Consider the following 16431-nt stretch of genomic DNA (forward strand, 5'->3'; position numbering starts at 1 on the left):
GTTGTTGTCTTGCGTACTGGTAAAAAGGCTTTACCATCTAAATGGGTGTATAAAGTAAAGCAATATTCTAATGGAAGTATTGAGAGACTTAAAGCTAGATTGGTTGTGAGGGGTGACATACAAAAAGAGGGTGTGGATTACAATGAAACATTTTTTTTTTTTTGAAAATGACAACTATCGTGTGTATTTTGGCTAATGCTTCTTAAGAAAGGAAGGGACTTTTGGACAGTTTGGAAACAAAAACTGGACAGTTTTGAAAAATGCTTTTTATATGCGGTGATTTTTTTTTTTTTTTTTTTTTTTTTTTTTGATAAAATAAAGAGGAGGTTTACATGAAGTTTCCAATTCGGAACCTCTCCTCCATCACCTATTAAACCATGTATGTTATGCAAAAAAGTCCCTTTATGGACTTAAAAAAGCATCTCAGACAAGGGTATGTTTTCTAAGCTCACATGCAAACATTAACTTTAAAGGTTTTAAACATTCACTCAATGATTATTCTTTATTTTTCAAAAAGACAGATAATTCTATCTCTATTGTAGCAGTATATGTGGATGACATATTATTGACAGGCAACAATGAATCTGAATTACATGCTTTAAGATTTTTTGGATGAAGAATTCAAGATTAAGGATCTTGAATACTTACATTTTTTCCTTTTCGATCTTGAGCTTTCAATTTTCATCATCTCAAATCCGCATCAAATCATCTCCTAACACCTCCAAAATTGATATTCAAGGTTATACCAATTTGTTCCAAGAAAATCTAATATCACCAAATCAAAAGTTATACCATTCTAGCGACCAAAACTCCAAAAAAAAACAAAGTGTTTACTGGACGAGTGTAATGAGAGAAATTTGAGAAGAAAGATTGAAACATTTGGGACAAAGAATTAGGAGAAATTGAAGAAAATTCTTGACGGGGGGCCATTGTGAGTCGGCATTGTTTTGAGATATTTTTTGGTAACCTAATTAGGCTACAAATACAAATTTATTGAACTAAAACATGAAAGTGTGCTACGGATGGCAGTAGTCACGAGTTGGGCTTTTATGCGATTTATTAGGCTAAATTTCCTTAGAGGATAATAATAAAACTTACATAAACCACCATATTTTGGAAGATTCTAACAAATTATAGCTACTTTTCATATTTACCATTTGTAGCTACTTTTTAGTTTTTTACGGTTGTATTTCAATTTATGAAAGATATCACTGATAAGGTGAACAAAAGCGCTAAGGAAGCGGAAAAGAACACGAAGGAGATTCAAGCCCATATGAATCGAATCCCGAGGAGCTCTAAATTTGGTTGTGAGGGTCCCGAGGGTCCGATGCAAAAAAGTATGACAACCTTCGCTTAGCTCTTACGTACCGTAGGTGTCCCGAGTTAATCCCGAAGAGATTTAAGATGCTGGACATCCCTAAAATATGACGGGACGATAGATCCGCAGGAGCACATAATGGTCTACACCATAACTGTCAAAGGAAATGACATGAAATCGAATGAGATCGAATCGGTCTAGATCAAGATTTTAGGCGAGACATTAGTTAAATGGGCTTTAACTTAGTATTCTCTTTAGCCTGAACACTCTATTGGTTCATTTGATATGCTCGTAAATATGTTTATTAGCGCTCACGCTTCGGAGCCCTAAGGTAAACGCGAAAGGCGTACATCTTTCATGTAACGAACTAAAACATGAAAGTGTGCTACGGAGACCGAGTTGGGCTCCGTGACTTTGTCTAACGGTCCAACCATTTGTAGCTAAGGATATTCTTATGCTCCCGATAAGGTGAACGGATGAAGCGGGAAGCGAAGGAGAGGCTTTCTTATAGGTCTCAACCCTGCGAGTTCGGAAGCTTACGGACCGAAACTCAAGGAAAATTTGCTAGAGTTTCAAGCAATAACGTGGGAAGATGTTCACAATCGGTATACTTCAAAGATTCGCGTAGAAGATGATCAGGTAAATATATTGACATCTTTCACGGCTCAGAATCAAGGTCAACTGAAATTTGTTCAGAGGCATTCCAGACACCGATTTGAACCACACCCGTTGGGACTATGGACGTTTCAAGCAACAGGAGGCAGGAGCGTTTCAGGAACGAGTCGCTAGAAAACGACTTAGATAAAGAATAGCAATGTCCTTGAACAACGGGAACAGGGGCCCGCAATAAGTACGGGAAGTATCCGAAGGTGCCTCGGGACATAAACAAAAGGGCATTGTGCCCAAAGGCATCATATCCGTTAAAGATACCGAAGATAGCTCGAATCGGCTCAAATTAAAAAAAAAAAAAAGGATTGGGACCACCAGATTAGCCTCGAAAAAATAGAAGAAACCAGAATCAGGAACCGGCTAGACCTAATAGGTGTCAGCCCAGCCACAGTTCTCTTGCAATGTATTTTTGTTCATTCTCTGTAAACTGTCGTATATGCAAAGTTGTAAACACTTGTCTACATTCAAGGAATGGAATGAAGCAAACCTTGCACCTTCTAAACATTCTCATATACGTCCGAATGAAACGAAATCATTCTTAAATTTGCTCATGCTTAAAAGCAAATAAGGATTACGGATCCGAACAATTGTGCCCAAATGAACAGGAGACATCCTCTTCATAAGCAACAAAACATAAGGACCCTCTCTTGTAAAGTCGTCCAGTTAAACAGCTAAAAAGCCGGATGCTTTATTTTCGGTCATAAAGTTAGTCGGACATGTTATACTTCTGAACTTTTCCAGAACAATAAGATTTAAATTCCTGGTCATTAATATCCCCGGCCTTCAAGGTTGCGAGGTTATAAAAGTTTCGGGTATAACTAAAAATCCGAGAGTCAAACTCTAAGATTAAATAATTTCAGGTATAACTAAAAACCTAAGTCAAGATTCGAAGTTTAAAAGTTTTTGATGCAACTAAAAACCTAAGACAGAACTCCGGGTGAACACTAAAACCCGAGATCAAGCTTTTTGCGATGATGGTACTTTTCAGCATCAACCGGCCGTTGACGGTAGAAAAACCAGTGGTGGAGTTGTACTCTGAATCCCTAAGGCCTGCACTTTTTTTTCCTTTGCCCAGTTTTTTTTTATCCCAATTGGGTTTTTCTAGCTATGTTTTTAATGAGGCAGTCACGTGATTACATGAATTTCCGGCAAGAAGGAAAAAAATCTTCCACTTCCCGATCACATCTCAGTGAGTAACCAGAAAGTGGGGGACTATCTGTTTAGGGCAAAATTTGCAGACACCAAGTGGATGTATCAAAAGTTGACATGTGGCGATGGCGACAGGTCAGATCCGAGTCAGCAAACGAGGGGTTCCGGGAAAACATACGACGCTCCGGATAAGTAATTTGGTAAACGATACCCGAGATAGAAACTACAAAGGGTCCAGACGAGCGTGCCAACTCACCGGTCAAACGCCATCCAATGTACAGCCGTTACAAAAGACCTCAAGATTCTTCCGGCCTTTATTAGCCTTTTTCACCTCTTAATTACCTTTTATTGCAGCATTAATATTGATAATTAAGGGGGCATGATTCATGGAACTTGTACCCCATAGCTCAAGTATAAATAGAGCTTTTTATTTCATTGTAAGGGGCATCTGAAACATTATACAACAATACAAAGTATTCATATTATTCTTAACATTGGCTCTTTCTTGCTTAATTCGTTGAGGTTATAGTGATTCACTGCCCGGAGACTCTAGTTCAAAGCTTCTCCAAGGCCCAGACAACATAAATAGCTATGCTTTACTTTCACTTGTCTTGTTTATTATTATTCGCTATTTCATAATTTTGATTACCTTGATTCACGTGTCCTTGATCACGTACACAAATTTAACTGTACTAATTTTCCGTGTAAACATGTTCCTAGATTTTGGCAAGTCTTTTTTCCATATTTTCCTCGATTCTATAATTTCTCTCGTTAATAGGCATATCGCATATAGTTTCCCCACCCACAATATCCTCCTTCCCATGTGTGGTTGGATGTTCAGCTAATCCAATGACCAAATTCTTCTTCATTCAATAAACTTCTCCAAAAGTAAATTTATAAGTAAATGTTCTTTAACTAAAATTTTATGAAGTCTATTTTGAGTTATGATTATGTCGATTTATTATTACCTATAAAAATTAATATTACAAATGTTAACCTCAGGCATACCCATTTAACTGGCAAAACTAAATCACATACTCCAATTAACCATTTGACTGCAAAACTACATAATTGTATACTTGATTATAAGAAAAAATTTGGACATCCAGATATAGAAAACAAAGGTCGTGACCATCAAGGAAAGAAAAGAAGTTACAATCAGATGTGTCCGAATATACTATAGCCATATAACTAAAAGAAACTAGGGCAAAGGTGCAAAATATACCTTTCAACTTTGCGATTTAGAGTAAATATAACTTTCGTTAAAAAAGTGATATATATATACTCCTGCCACTACAAAATGGTGCAAATATATCCCTGCCGTTATAAATATGGTACAAATCTACTCTTTTTGTTGACCGAATTTTAAAAAAAAAAACATGTAGCTTTTTTTTTAATTAAAAAAATTCCACGTGGCTTTTAAAAAAAAGTCTACCCATTTTTTTGAGTAGACATATTTTTCTAAAGCCATATGGTAATTTTTTTTTACTGATGTGTCGAATCTGGTTCGTTTAAGAAAATATCCCCGTGACCTTAAAAAATATGTCTACCCATTTTTTTATATGAAGACCCGATCCAAATTAACATGTGACTTTAGAAAAATATGTGTCAAAAAAAATTGGTAGACTTTTTTCTAAAGCCACGTGGCATTTTTTTAATTAAAAAATAATTTACATGATTTTTACAAAAAATTCCGTCAACAAAAAAGGTATATTTGCATCATTTTGTAACTGCAGGGGTATATATACACCACTTTTTTAACGAGGGGTATATCTGCTCTAAAATGAAAAGTTAAGTGGTATATTTGCACCTTTGGCCAAGAAACTATAATATAAACAGTATTCCACTAGACCATTTGAGTGCTAAACTTCACAACATTCTACTTAATTATAGTAAGAAATTTTTGATGCCTAGAGAAGAATATTGGCATTTTTCTCTAACCAAAACCACTATATTAACCAGCTAGATCATCCCAATCTCAACACAATCAACATTAGAAAACAAAACAACAGGGACAAAAAACCATGAAGAACTCTAGCTTGGGAAAATCACTTCTGGTGTTGCTAGTTTTTGGCACTCTTACTAACAGCTTAGATGCAAGATTACAGGTTTCCCAGCCGAGTGGCAAAATCAAAAAGCATAAACATACGTGGCAAAATCATTTTAGGCATAAAGCCGCCTCGGGACAATGCAAGGCAAGTGGCCGGAAAATGAAGACGCACAAAGACTTACAAATGTTCGCCTCCTGTGACTGGCAACACAAAAGGCAATACTAACGCTAAAGAGTTTTCAAAAAGGCGGAGACAGGAGTGCACCATCAGAATGTGACAACCAACACCACTCTCACGATACTCCGGTTGTTGCCCTTTCAACCGGATGGTATAGTGGTGGTGATAGGTGCCTTAACTATGTAAAAGTAAGTGCTAATGGAAGAAGTGTGAAGGCTAAAAGGTTGTCGATGAGTGTGACTCTACTATGGGATGTGATGATGAGAACGATTATCAGCCTCCGTGCCCGAATAACATTGTTGATGCCTCCAAAGCAGTGGAAAGCATTGGAAATCGCAAGTAGTATTTATGGTATGATTATACGCTGAAGGATGCATTAAGTCGAAATAAAGGGATAAGGAGTCATTAAGCGGGTAGATCGAAAAGATCTGTATATATTGTTTAGAAAGCATGATAAAATTTGGTGGATAGTTCCAAAATGCGGTTTTTCATCGTTGAGCCTCCCGTTATAAGTAGTATGTTTGACTATGTTTGCTTCATATTATTATTCCGCAATAACCCCCGAACGAAAGGATGCACTCATTTAATATAATTGGTTTACGGGGAGATGCTTCGTTCATTATTGCCCCTGGTTGAGTGTGGTTGCTAATCTATAAGTGGAAACATTTTTAGAAAAGCTAGTTCCAATCCCTTTAAAGGGCTTGTATTTCTAATGACATACTCAGGATATGTGTAATATGTGGCGTAGATACTACTAAATTCTCACACTTTGTTGTTGTGAAATTAAAATTAATCTTAAATTGTACAAAATTTGTTTAATTAGAAACTACTTGGTTATAAAAGTTGTTGGATAATTACAAAAATGAAAGTTTCATTTGTTGATAGTAATATGGAACCTGGATGCTTATGAAAGAACTAGACTTAATGTAGTGGGCGAGATGGTTGAATGTTTGGGTTCAATAACTAATCTAAATCTACTATAGTTCGACTAAGATCAATCAATCAATTCGACTAAGATCAATCAATCAATCAATTCGACTAAGATCAATCAATCAATCAACTAAACAACCTCAATATCGAATTAGTTGGGGTAGGAAGATTGCTTACTATTTAGCATAATAGCTAGGACAAGAGGCGAATATAGGATTTCTAGATCAAAGTTAGTAGTACGTTTGGACACGATTTCAAAAAAAAAAAATGCTTGTCAAAAAAAAAAGGAAAAATTTGGATTCACAATCATGGGAATTAATGTCAAAGAATTGACCCATGCCAACTTTTATATGTTTGTAAATAAGATCTTATAATGGCTTTTATGATACATTCAACTTTCTTTGTTTAGTAACCATTTATATCAAATATTAAAAGATGTGTTGATAGAACATATATTTATAACAAATGTACTCTTTTCATGGATTTGGGAGAGATTTTTTAAAAATATATACATAAAATACTTAGTTTTAAGAAGATTGACCGAAAAATGTGTTATACTCTCACGTGACTTAATAATTACGAGTGCGTAATGCAAATAGCCTATATATCATTGACCACTAATAAAATTGCCAAATGCTTTAGTCTAATTCTTTGAGGGGAGATGGTCTTTGTCTCATTAATGTTCCCCAATATATATACAACTTGTTCCAACATATTGTATAACTTGGAAACAATTTTTTTTACCATAATAGATTCAATCATAAGTTCTCAATGATAACACTCAAAAAAAAAATGAGAAATTAAGGATAATAAAAATCTTTTGTATTACCCAAGAGTCTACATTTCAAATTATATCTATGTTCTTTAGAGTTGTTGGAGTAAGGTTCCTTTTTGTTCATTTGTTCCTTGAAACCTACCTTCCTTTTAAGAATTGTTTTTAGGTTTTTTCTCAAAAGTTGTCTATAGCTTTCAAGTGAGCACTCGGGGGTAAGCTTTGATTTAAGGTGAGTTAGTCAACCTATATATAGTGAATCGCGATAGTGAGAGTTAGTCAATACGTGGTTGTGTGCAAGCAAGGGCAATGGGTAGTCAAAATTCTCACACTGAGAAGTTGTTGTTGTGAATTTATTAAAATTTCTAATTGAAATTCTTCGAGATTCTTTCTTGAAGTTTACATGTAGGTAATATAGAACAAAATTTCCACGGTAAAGAACTAGTTGGGTTATTTTAGTGGAATCCGAGTGGTAGACAATCAAGTTCATATATTGTTTGGTGGATCTAAACCTACATATAGTTCGACTACAGATCAATCAATCAATGAACTAAAGTTTGATTAATTGATGTTGTATTTTTTAGAAATTCCTTCTAGTAGCGTATTAATTTTGTTATGAACTATGACTTGCTCATTCGGTAAGATTGTATAAGCATTGATTAGTTTTATGGTTTTAGAAGTGGGGTTTTTATTTTTATAAGAAAGAATACATTTTAAAAAATCCAAATTGCATGTCCAAACATGATTTCATCTCGTGATTTCAAATCATGTCCAAACGGCTTCTTATAAATTGGCCTCAAATGGTTGAACATTGAGTTGTTTTAACTTTTACAGTGATGTGAGCTTCCTGAAAAAGTGAAACTATTTTCTGACATAAACTTAAAAGTAATATGGAATTCAGAAATGGAAGTTTTGGCAAAGCCAAAAAATTCGTTTTTGGGATTTCATAATTCTCCCAATTGCTTATTTATGTGGTGCTCTCACAATGGGTTTGGGTGGTTGTGAACTCATTTATCTTCTCACTTTAGATGATGTATAAATAAATTTTAGAATCCGTGTTAACACTACTTCTTTTCCATACAAAATTACAGATAGTCAAGACAATATTAAGAACTTAATGCAGTGCCAAGAAGTAGTTTATTTTCTGTAGCCTGAATATATATGTTGAAAATCCTCCAACGAATCTTTGGAAAATAGTTAAATACTTAGATATAAAGCTCCCTATGGAGCTCTATCTTGTTCAAATTTAGTGGAGACTATGGCAAGTTTTTAGGGATCTCTAAAGTTGTGCTTGCTATTGCTTTGGCTTTATCTAAAAAATTTTTTATTCGTATCCTTTTTCTTGAAAAGTGTTCCTTATTTGTTGTTATGTACTATTGTTTAAAGGAATTTTTGATTTTTATTGCTTGCTTAATTAAGGAAGTTATACAGGCTGCATTTCATTATAAAGTCTATTGCTTGTCATCCATTAGAGTTGATCTTTTGATTATGAATTAATTGAGTTACTTAATAAGTCATCCTGTACAGGTATGATGTGTTTATATGATTGCCAAGCTTAGCAATTGAGACTTGCATTTATTGCTGAGATTTGAGGATTTCAGGCAATTGAGAATTGACATTGCCATGCCAACTTTTAGTTATGTGCCTTGAAAATCATAGTTTCCATTTTCATTAGCTTATCGTTGGTGCGACGAGTAAGACTTATAAATGGCTTTTATGATAATGTTGACAGGTTAAGTCTAGCTCTTTCTTTGTTTGATGTATTTGTGTAACTAGGTAATACTCCGAACCGTAAAATGGATGAGACAATCACTAGCTGAAGATCACAATCAATAAGCATAGAACATAAAAAGCAATTTCAAAAGCTACACTATGGTGCATTTTCTCATGGATTTGGAATGAGAGAAATAGCAGATTATTCAGTGCATACACTATTTGTCTCGCCAGGAAAGATATGATTGTTAGCACTCTGCATTTCCACCTAAGAATCAATAGAGTCATTGCTAGAACTTACCTTCTGTTAGACAAACATTAACAGGAAAGAAATGGGAAGCTGGAATAAAAAGAAAAAGAGATTAACATAAAGTTTGTTATACTATAGAAGTCATCCTTCATGATCCAAATTGGTTCATATTACATATTATATAATGCATACAGAGCTTTGTAACGCAAATAGCTTATATCATTGACCACTAATCCAAGATATGATCACAAAAACAAATCTTTATTCCTAATTCTTTGATTCAGTAGCAGAAGACATGGTTAATGGGCAAAATCCATGATCGAGACTAGCTTTCCATACTTTGTCAATATCAAACATCATGTTACCACACTCGTGCTCGTTCCAACCTTCCAAGGCGTGCAAAATCCCAGCTATTCTCCATGCACTCATAACTCTTCTTGGCAACCAATTCTGGAATCATAATAGATTCAATCATGAATTTCTTATATTATGATAACACGCTAAAAAAATTAATGAGAAATTAAGGATAATAAATAATCTTTTCTAATTACCTCACAAGAGTCTACATTTTCAAGATTTTTAGGAGTAATCATAGCTGGTGTGCTGAAGTAGAAGCAATCCTTGCGAGCTTTCCTTGGTGGGAATTGTGAATAAGGAATGAATAAGGTTCCTTTTGGTGCTTTCAATTGTTCGTCTTCACTCAATCCATCCCCTACTAGCCATGTCTGCATTGTAATGTTCAATCAATAACTTTTTTCATTTGTTTGTTATTAATTATCAAGATTTAGGACGGTATATTTCGGTGTAATTGGTTTGTACATACCCTTGAAGCATAAGACTTCGACAGGACCAAGTTAGCTACAGCCTCAGGGGTAAGCTTTGCTTTAAGTCTCTTGTATTCCTCTTCGCCTAACGTGACAACCTATATATAAAAAATACAATAGTGAATGAGAGAAAGGGAAAATAACTGATAATGATGAAGGAGATTAATAGTCAAATATACCTGAATTCCTCCTTGGCACAAGGCAAGGGCAATGGAGTAAGCAACTTTGGACAAACGGCCTCTAAGGACAACTTGAGAAGTTCCTTTAGGAAGTGGAGTTTATTACCACGACAACATTGTTTGTTTATACTGGAAGCATATTGATACTTCCATCTACCACCTTCACTTTGCTAGTAAAGTTTGTGAGGATTCTTTCTTATGTAAAGTTCACCATTACTATTAAGTTATATTGAAAAGGTATAAGTTGTCGCTCTTCTGGAAAGTTACATTTGTATAAAGGGGATAAGTATCAATAGGGTGCAGCGAAGATTTCATTATAATTCTATTTGTTCCTAATAGTTAATGTTTGTGTTAGCTAACAGAAGTTTTGCAACACTTTTGACACAAAATCACATGTTACGAAGAGATCATCACATTCTCCTAAAGGTAGATTAAGGACAGAGCATTAGTTGTTTCTTTTACATATATTATTGTTGGGTGTGCGAATAAAGTACCACATTGGTAGCTGAAAAGAAGAAGGAGCTAGTTATAAGGAGTTAGATACTCTTAATGATGTGAGGCCTTTTGGGGAAAACCGTGCGGGCTTGGCCTTAATCGTGAACAATATCACATAATGTTAACGGTCCATCTTTGATGAGACAATGTTTAGTACTGTGATAAAGCCCAACAATGGTTTCGTTTATACGTATAGCTAATGGTTTGGCGGGACGAGTATGAAGATGGCGGAGTGTGGCGTGGGGCCCGGCTTAGTGCCTTTGCTAGTCTATGGACCACACATACACAACCTCGATGTGGGTGGCACATTGACACGTTGAATCTTTGACCCGTAATGAGTCATGTGCAACTTAGTTAGAGGGGGAGATTTTTGGGTGTGCGAATAAAGTACCACTTTTGATCATGACCTCTCCATTCACCTTTCATGTCTATAAATTAAAAAGAACAAGGAGCTACTTATAAGGACTTGGATACTCTTAATGATGTGAGGCCTTTTGGGGAAAATGGTGCGGGCTTGGCCCAGAACGGATAATATCACATCATGTTAAGAGTATCTTTGGACTGTTTTAGCCTAACAATTATGACTTGCCTGGTTTAAGAGTCCAAGGCTTAAAACTTTTATGCCTTTCTTATCTGCTTCCGTGATGGCTTCCTCAATCAAGTTGTTAATAGTCTCTCTTTGCCATTTCATAAAGTACTGCAACAAAATCAAGAATCATGCTAATTAATAGCTTTAACAAAGGGTCAAAAACGTAAAAAGAATCTGGAATAATATTGATTACTTACTTGTACGCGATACTTTGGGATAGCCCAAGTTTGTAATTTGAGATTCTTGAACAAATTTCTCTCGACAACAAATGTGTGACCATATATCCAAGTAATCATTATGGAACATAGTGTGACGGGCCACATTACCCAAAAATACCACTTTGAGGTGTGAGGCTCCGAGGCCAAGGATGCAAATCCTAGTCGAAGATGGTAAATGGATTCTGGAGTTGTTAGATGTGTAAGGTGCACCGCAGCAGGCACTTCAGCTTCCCTTTCAAGTGACTTTTCATACAATGTGTCTGAGGACTTGTCCAATGTATCATAGAGATAGTCATACATTGGCATGAAGAGAGAAAAATTTGTCCTGAATTGAGTGTGATGTAGTGAGTGGTACCTGTGCCACCAAAATGTTTATTTTAGTGGAAAAAAATTAAACAAAATCTTCACAAATACACAACTTCAGTTTGTACATTCGAAAGTGGTTCCGTGAACATGAAAAAATATTACTATTGTTATGTTGTGGATGTAATAAAAAAGCTGAATGGTTAAGACTTTGTGTAGAGTATCTTTGACGTTTATATTTCAAAGATATAAAAATTGTACTATGGTCCCCCACCTAATATCCATCAATTAATGAGGTATGGATGAAAGATTCAAAATGTTGTGATTCAGAAGTGGGGACTCTGCATTTTGAATCTTTTGGCTTTTAACGTGCACTTTTGTTCTAGATGGAAAAAAAAGCGTGATTTCGGTCCGTTATCATTTTTACCAGATGATTTAATTGTGTAAATATTTTGCACAAAATTAAGCTCACCGAAATATAGGGCATGAACACTCACGAGGGCGTATACATCAAGTACTTTAGAGGGGGAAATATAGAGAACATCCACTTAGGAATGAGCTCAAAGTTGCAGTGGCCCATGTTGTTCATGAAGTCAATATAGGTAATGTAAGCAGCAAATGAAGCCATCGAGGCAGTCCCAGTGAATACAGTTGTCAACAATGGTATGGCAAAGAGCGTGAAATATGATAAGTGCTCAGCAAACGGATGAATTACAGCTGTCAAAATACAAAACATTAATGTTTATGAGTCCTCTCGAATAGAGAAAACTAATAAAAGCATTTTTGAAGACAACTTACAAGTGATGGGCTCAGTAACAATGGAGGAGTGATGATGAGAATGATAACGAGAGTAGAGAAAATGGTGGTGCAGAGCTCTGTGAAGCCAATAATAGAGAAACTCCACCGGACCACTGTGAAGCAAGCCAATTATAATGATCCCATCAGTCCTCCACAAAGGCATGTGATGAACCTCTTCCAGCAGTAAGTATCCAATATAGTATAACAGTCCATTAAGTATGATCTGATCATCCCTACAAAACAATTATTCATCCTTAAATCAATCATGCCATGTAAGATCAATTATTTAATTTCGCATTGTCCTTTCGTTTTGTTTAGACTAGTTTCTGGACACGTGTGTCCCAGACTCATGTGCTACTCATAAATCATGCTAAAAGGTGTAGCCTAATGAGTAATAGAAAGTTTGTAGTGTAGAAGTATAAGCTGAAATTGATGAACATTAAGCCTTTTCGAATGACATATTGTTGAACATCGCTTATTGATCCATTAGCAAAAGTTCCGGAAAATATCACATAAAAGTTGATTCTTGAACAAACTGAAAAAGAATCTAACTTGCTGAACTTGAAATGAAACCTCTTGTCAATCCAAAAATGGGACGAACTCAAAAGCTAAAGAACCAAAAAACTAGAAATTTATAAGAGAATGATTCAAAGGGGCTTTAACAATTTAAAGAGATTCTAAGAATTGCAATGTAATATCTGAATAACAATGAGAATAAAAACTGAACATGAATTAATAAAAGGAGGTAACCTTAAAAGTGAATAGGCTACAATTTATAAAAAGAGTAAGATAAAATTCGCAAAGAATATGAAAAGGCTACACGATAAACTTATTATTTGAGGAAAAAAAAAAGAGCAAACTGAATGAAAGTAACATATCAAAAGGTTGATATTAAGTAGGCGTTTGGCCATAAGAAACCAAAAACTTTTTTACATGTTTTGAAATTTTGGAGATGGAGTTGTGTTTCGCCATAGTTTTGCTAATAGTATTTTTTTTTTGTTGAAATGTACTTGTTTTGGTTGTGAAAAAAGTGATACAAGTTTTTCTTGTTTTTCAAATTTCAAATACAACTTCAAGTTATATTTGAAATTTTCATGGCTAAACACAAATTTTTGGAAAAAAAAAATCGGAAAAAAGTTTATAATTCTTATGGCCAAACGGGTTAGTATCAGAAGATGAAAAGCTCTTCCAAATTATAAGTAGTTCAAATTATTCATTTAAGTTATAGTGAAGGCTTGATTCTCTTACATACTTTATCATGGGGCACACCTTTGATAGCCAAAGAAATGAAAAAAGGAAGAACATAAAGTTTATCAAAACTCAAAAAAGTCACCGAAACGCTGAAACATAGTTATAGAAAAAAGCAGAAATTTCTACATTAACATCTACATGGTGGGATTTATTACTTAAATAAGAAATTAAGCATAAATATTTTTGAGTTAAAACTCAAGATTTTATTCATATATACGGAGAGTCCTCTTATATATATATATATATATATAGGGCCCTATATATATATATATATATATATATATATATATATATATATATATATATATATATTGCAAGAAAAAATAGTACATAAAGGCAGTTTCAAGAACGAAAAAGGAGAAGGTACTCTGAGTTGCTCTCTGTCATATGCTTTCTCATTATATAGAATTTAAAATGACTTTCTATATGTCTTACCATTAATAATTAATAATAAAATTAATATTTATGTATCTTTCAATTGCAAGATTAATGCTTACCCACGTAATTCTATCAGTAGTATTTTCAGCCATATGTTTTCTCATTATATAGAGTTCAAAATGACTTCTTACATGATTATCCATTAATAATCACAATAAATTAGTAGTTATGTATCCTTCAATTACAAGAATTAATGTTTACCCACGGAATTCAGTAGGTTAATAAATTTATTGAAATGTATAAATATTTTTATTACAAAAATGTGTTTAGAATAATGTGTGATTAAAGGGTAAAATGGTTGTTCAATTTCCGAAGGGCCATTTGAGAATTTGACTTTTTTATTTTGGAGCTTCACACGTTTAGAAAAAGTATAAATACGGATAGAGTCATACATGGATATGCCTCACAGCTTGTTTTGGTTTTTCAACACGCACTTAAATTTTACCCAAAAAAAAAAAAAGAGAATTAAGTAAACTCTTGCAAAGAATTAAAAACTGACGATTAAATGAAAAGGGATAGATAAGAATTCTACCTTTCGCAATTCCTCAGTAATTACTGAGAAACGGAAGTAATTTCAAAAATTGAAACTGGACTAATTAATGAATTTGCATTGAGTACTTGGCAGATTCATGAATATCATGTGCATGACTTTCCATCTAATTAATTCATTTATCATTTATTTGAAGTGAATTTACTATTTAGTAGTACAAAAATATTATAAAAGTAATATTTAGATGAGGGGTAAAAAAGTCATTCAATCTTTTTTTCTTGGATAAAAAAAGAGTCCACTTAGCAAATCAAGAAAAAATTAACATTATTTTTCCATAGTTGCCCTATTAAGTGTTATATGATCAAATCCCAATGCCTATTTAATTTGGGGTACGTTTACTTTAGTCAAATTACCTATTTTTGTCTATGAGTAATAGATACTTTCATTGGACAAAGATGAGTATTGGGTGCTGTGATCTGGAGCCAATTTTTGTCCTCAACGTCAAGGGTTCGATTCTGACTTTTTAGTCCATGTCTTTAAGCAATATTATTTAGTAGTACAAAAATATTAGTATAAAAGTAATATTTAGATGAGGGGTAAAAAAGTCGAATAAGAAAAAAAAATCAATCTGTTTGAAGTAGGTTGAATTTTGTCAAGATTCTTAATTCAATTTTACACAATTTTGTTCTTAAGATAATTTTAAAACCTTTATTTTCTAAACTTTTACAAGTATACATTATTGTTAGATTTGAATTAAGAGCCACACCAATTTCACTAAGTGAAAAAATAAACTTAAGTAGAAATTCTGTAAGGTATTGCTAAGGCCCAAAAAAAAAACTTTTAGCTACAGACAATCTAAGATTTAAGTTATAAACACTACCAGTGTAAAGATCTTCTTTACACATCTTTACACTATTAGTGAATTTTGACTTGTAATAGTACGTATTTACCAAAATGATATGGAGTGGGTGAAGAATATAACGAAGGCATGAGGGTGAAGAGTACATACCAGTTGCTTTCTCTGTCAACTTGATCAAATTCAATGCTCTTATCAACAATTCGATTGTTCCCCTTTGCAGTAACATAACGGGATAGAGATATCCATATACAGTTGTGAACCATTCTCGATAGTAGAAATGGGAGTATGAGTACGTAGAACATGTCCCTCGGACCTTCATCTTTGCTCAGGAAGAATGTGTATATGCTGTGACACGCAAATGGCGCCAATACCAAGTACTTCATCCCAATAGATTATTTTAAAAGAAGAAAAAAGTCAGCAGAATTTATATTGCCAACTCCGTGTTATAGGTAATACAGTCTCCTAAAATAAATGCTTTTGTGTATACTTCCTGAACGTGTGATGTTTTGATCACAGCAAAAGAACGGGGCAACTAATGTAGAGGAATTCAAGAAAATGATAGAAAGAGTATACCTTTAAGTTGCCAAGCCGTGTCCATGGCCACTCAGTGAGAATGCCAGGTTTAGAAGCCATTCTTTTAATTTCTTCTTGATAACTACAAAGCTGCTACTTCGCCCTGTGTGTTCTCCCAAAAGCTTCTGCTTCAATGGCCTTATATAGAATTCTACTACGTACGTAGGAGGCTAGGGGCATACATATTTCCTATTTACCTGGTGCGTGTTATAGCAAGAAAACTAGAGTTATTTTTTGGGTAAAGAACGTGCGTGCCCCTCAAACAAAAATAATCATCTGCACATATTTCCATTATTTTCGTACCCCCTGAAAAAATTAAAATTATTTACCTGAAATGCCCCTAAATTATGATACCAACATGGTATATAAATATACTGAGATAGTA

At 34.2% G+C, this 16431-nt stretch overlaps 1 pseudogene; it reads right to left on the reverse strand.

Annotated features, from left to right (window-relative positions):
• Nucleotides 1-9141: 9141 nt before the first annotated feature.
• LOC132064199 (very-long-chain aldehyde decarbonylase CER1-like) lies at nt 9142-16106 on the reverse strand (annotated as a pseudogene).
• Between the last annotated feature and the right edge of the window lie 325 nt (nt 16107-16431).

The sequence above is a fragment of the Lycium ferocissimum genome, chromosome 7, assembly GCF_029784015.1.
Source record: "Lycium ferocissimum isolate CSIRO_LF1 chromosome 7, AGI_CSIRO_Lferr_CH_V1, whole genome shotgun sequence".
Taxonomy (NCBI): domain Eukaryota; kingdom Viridiplantae; phylum Streptophyta; class Magnoliopsida; order Solanales; family Solanaceae; genus Lycium; species Lycium ferocissimum.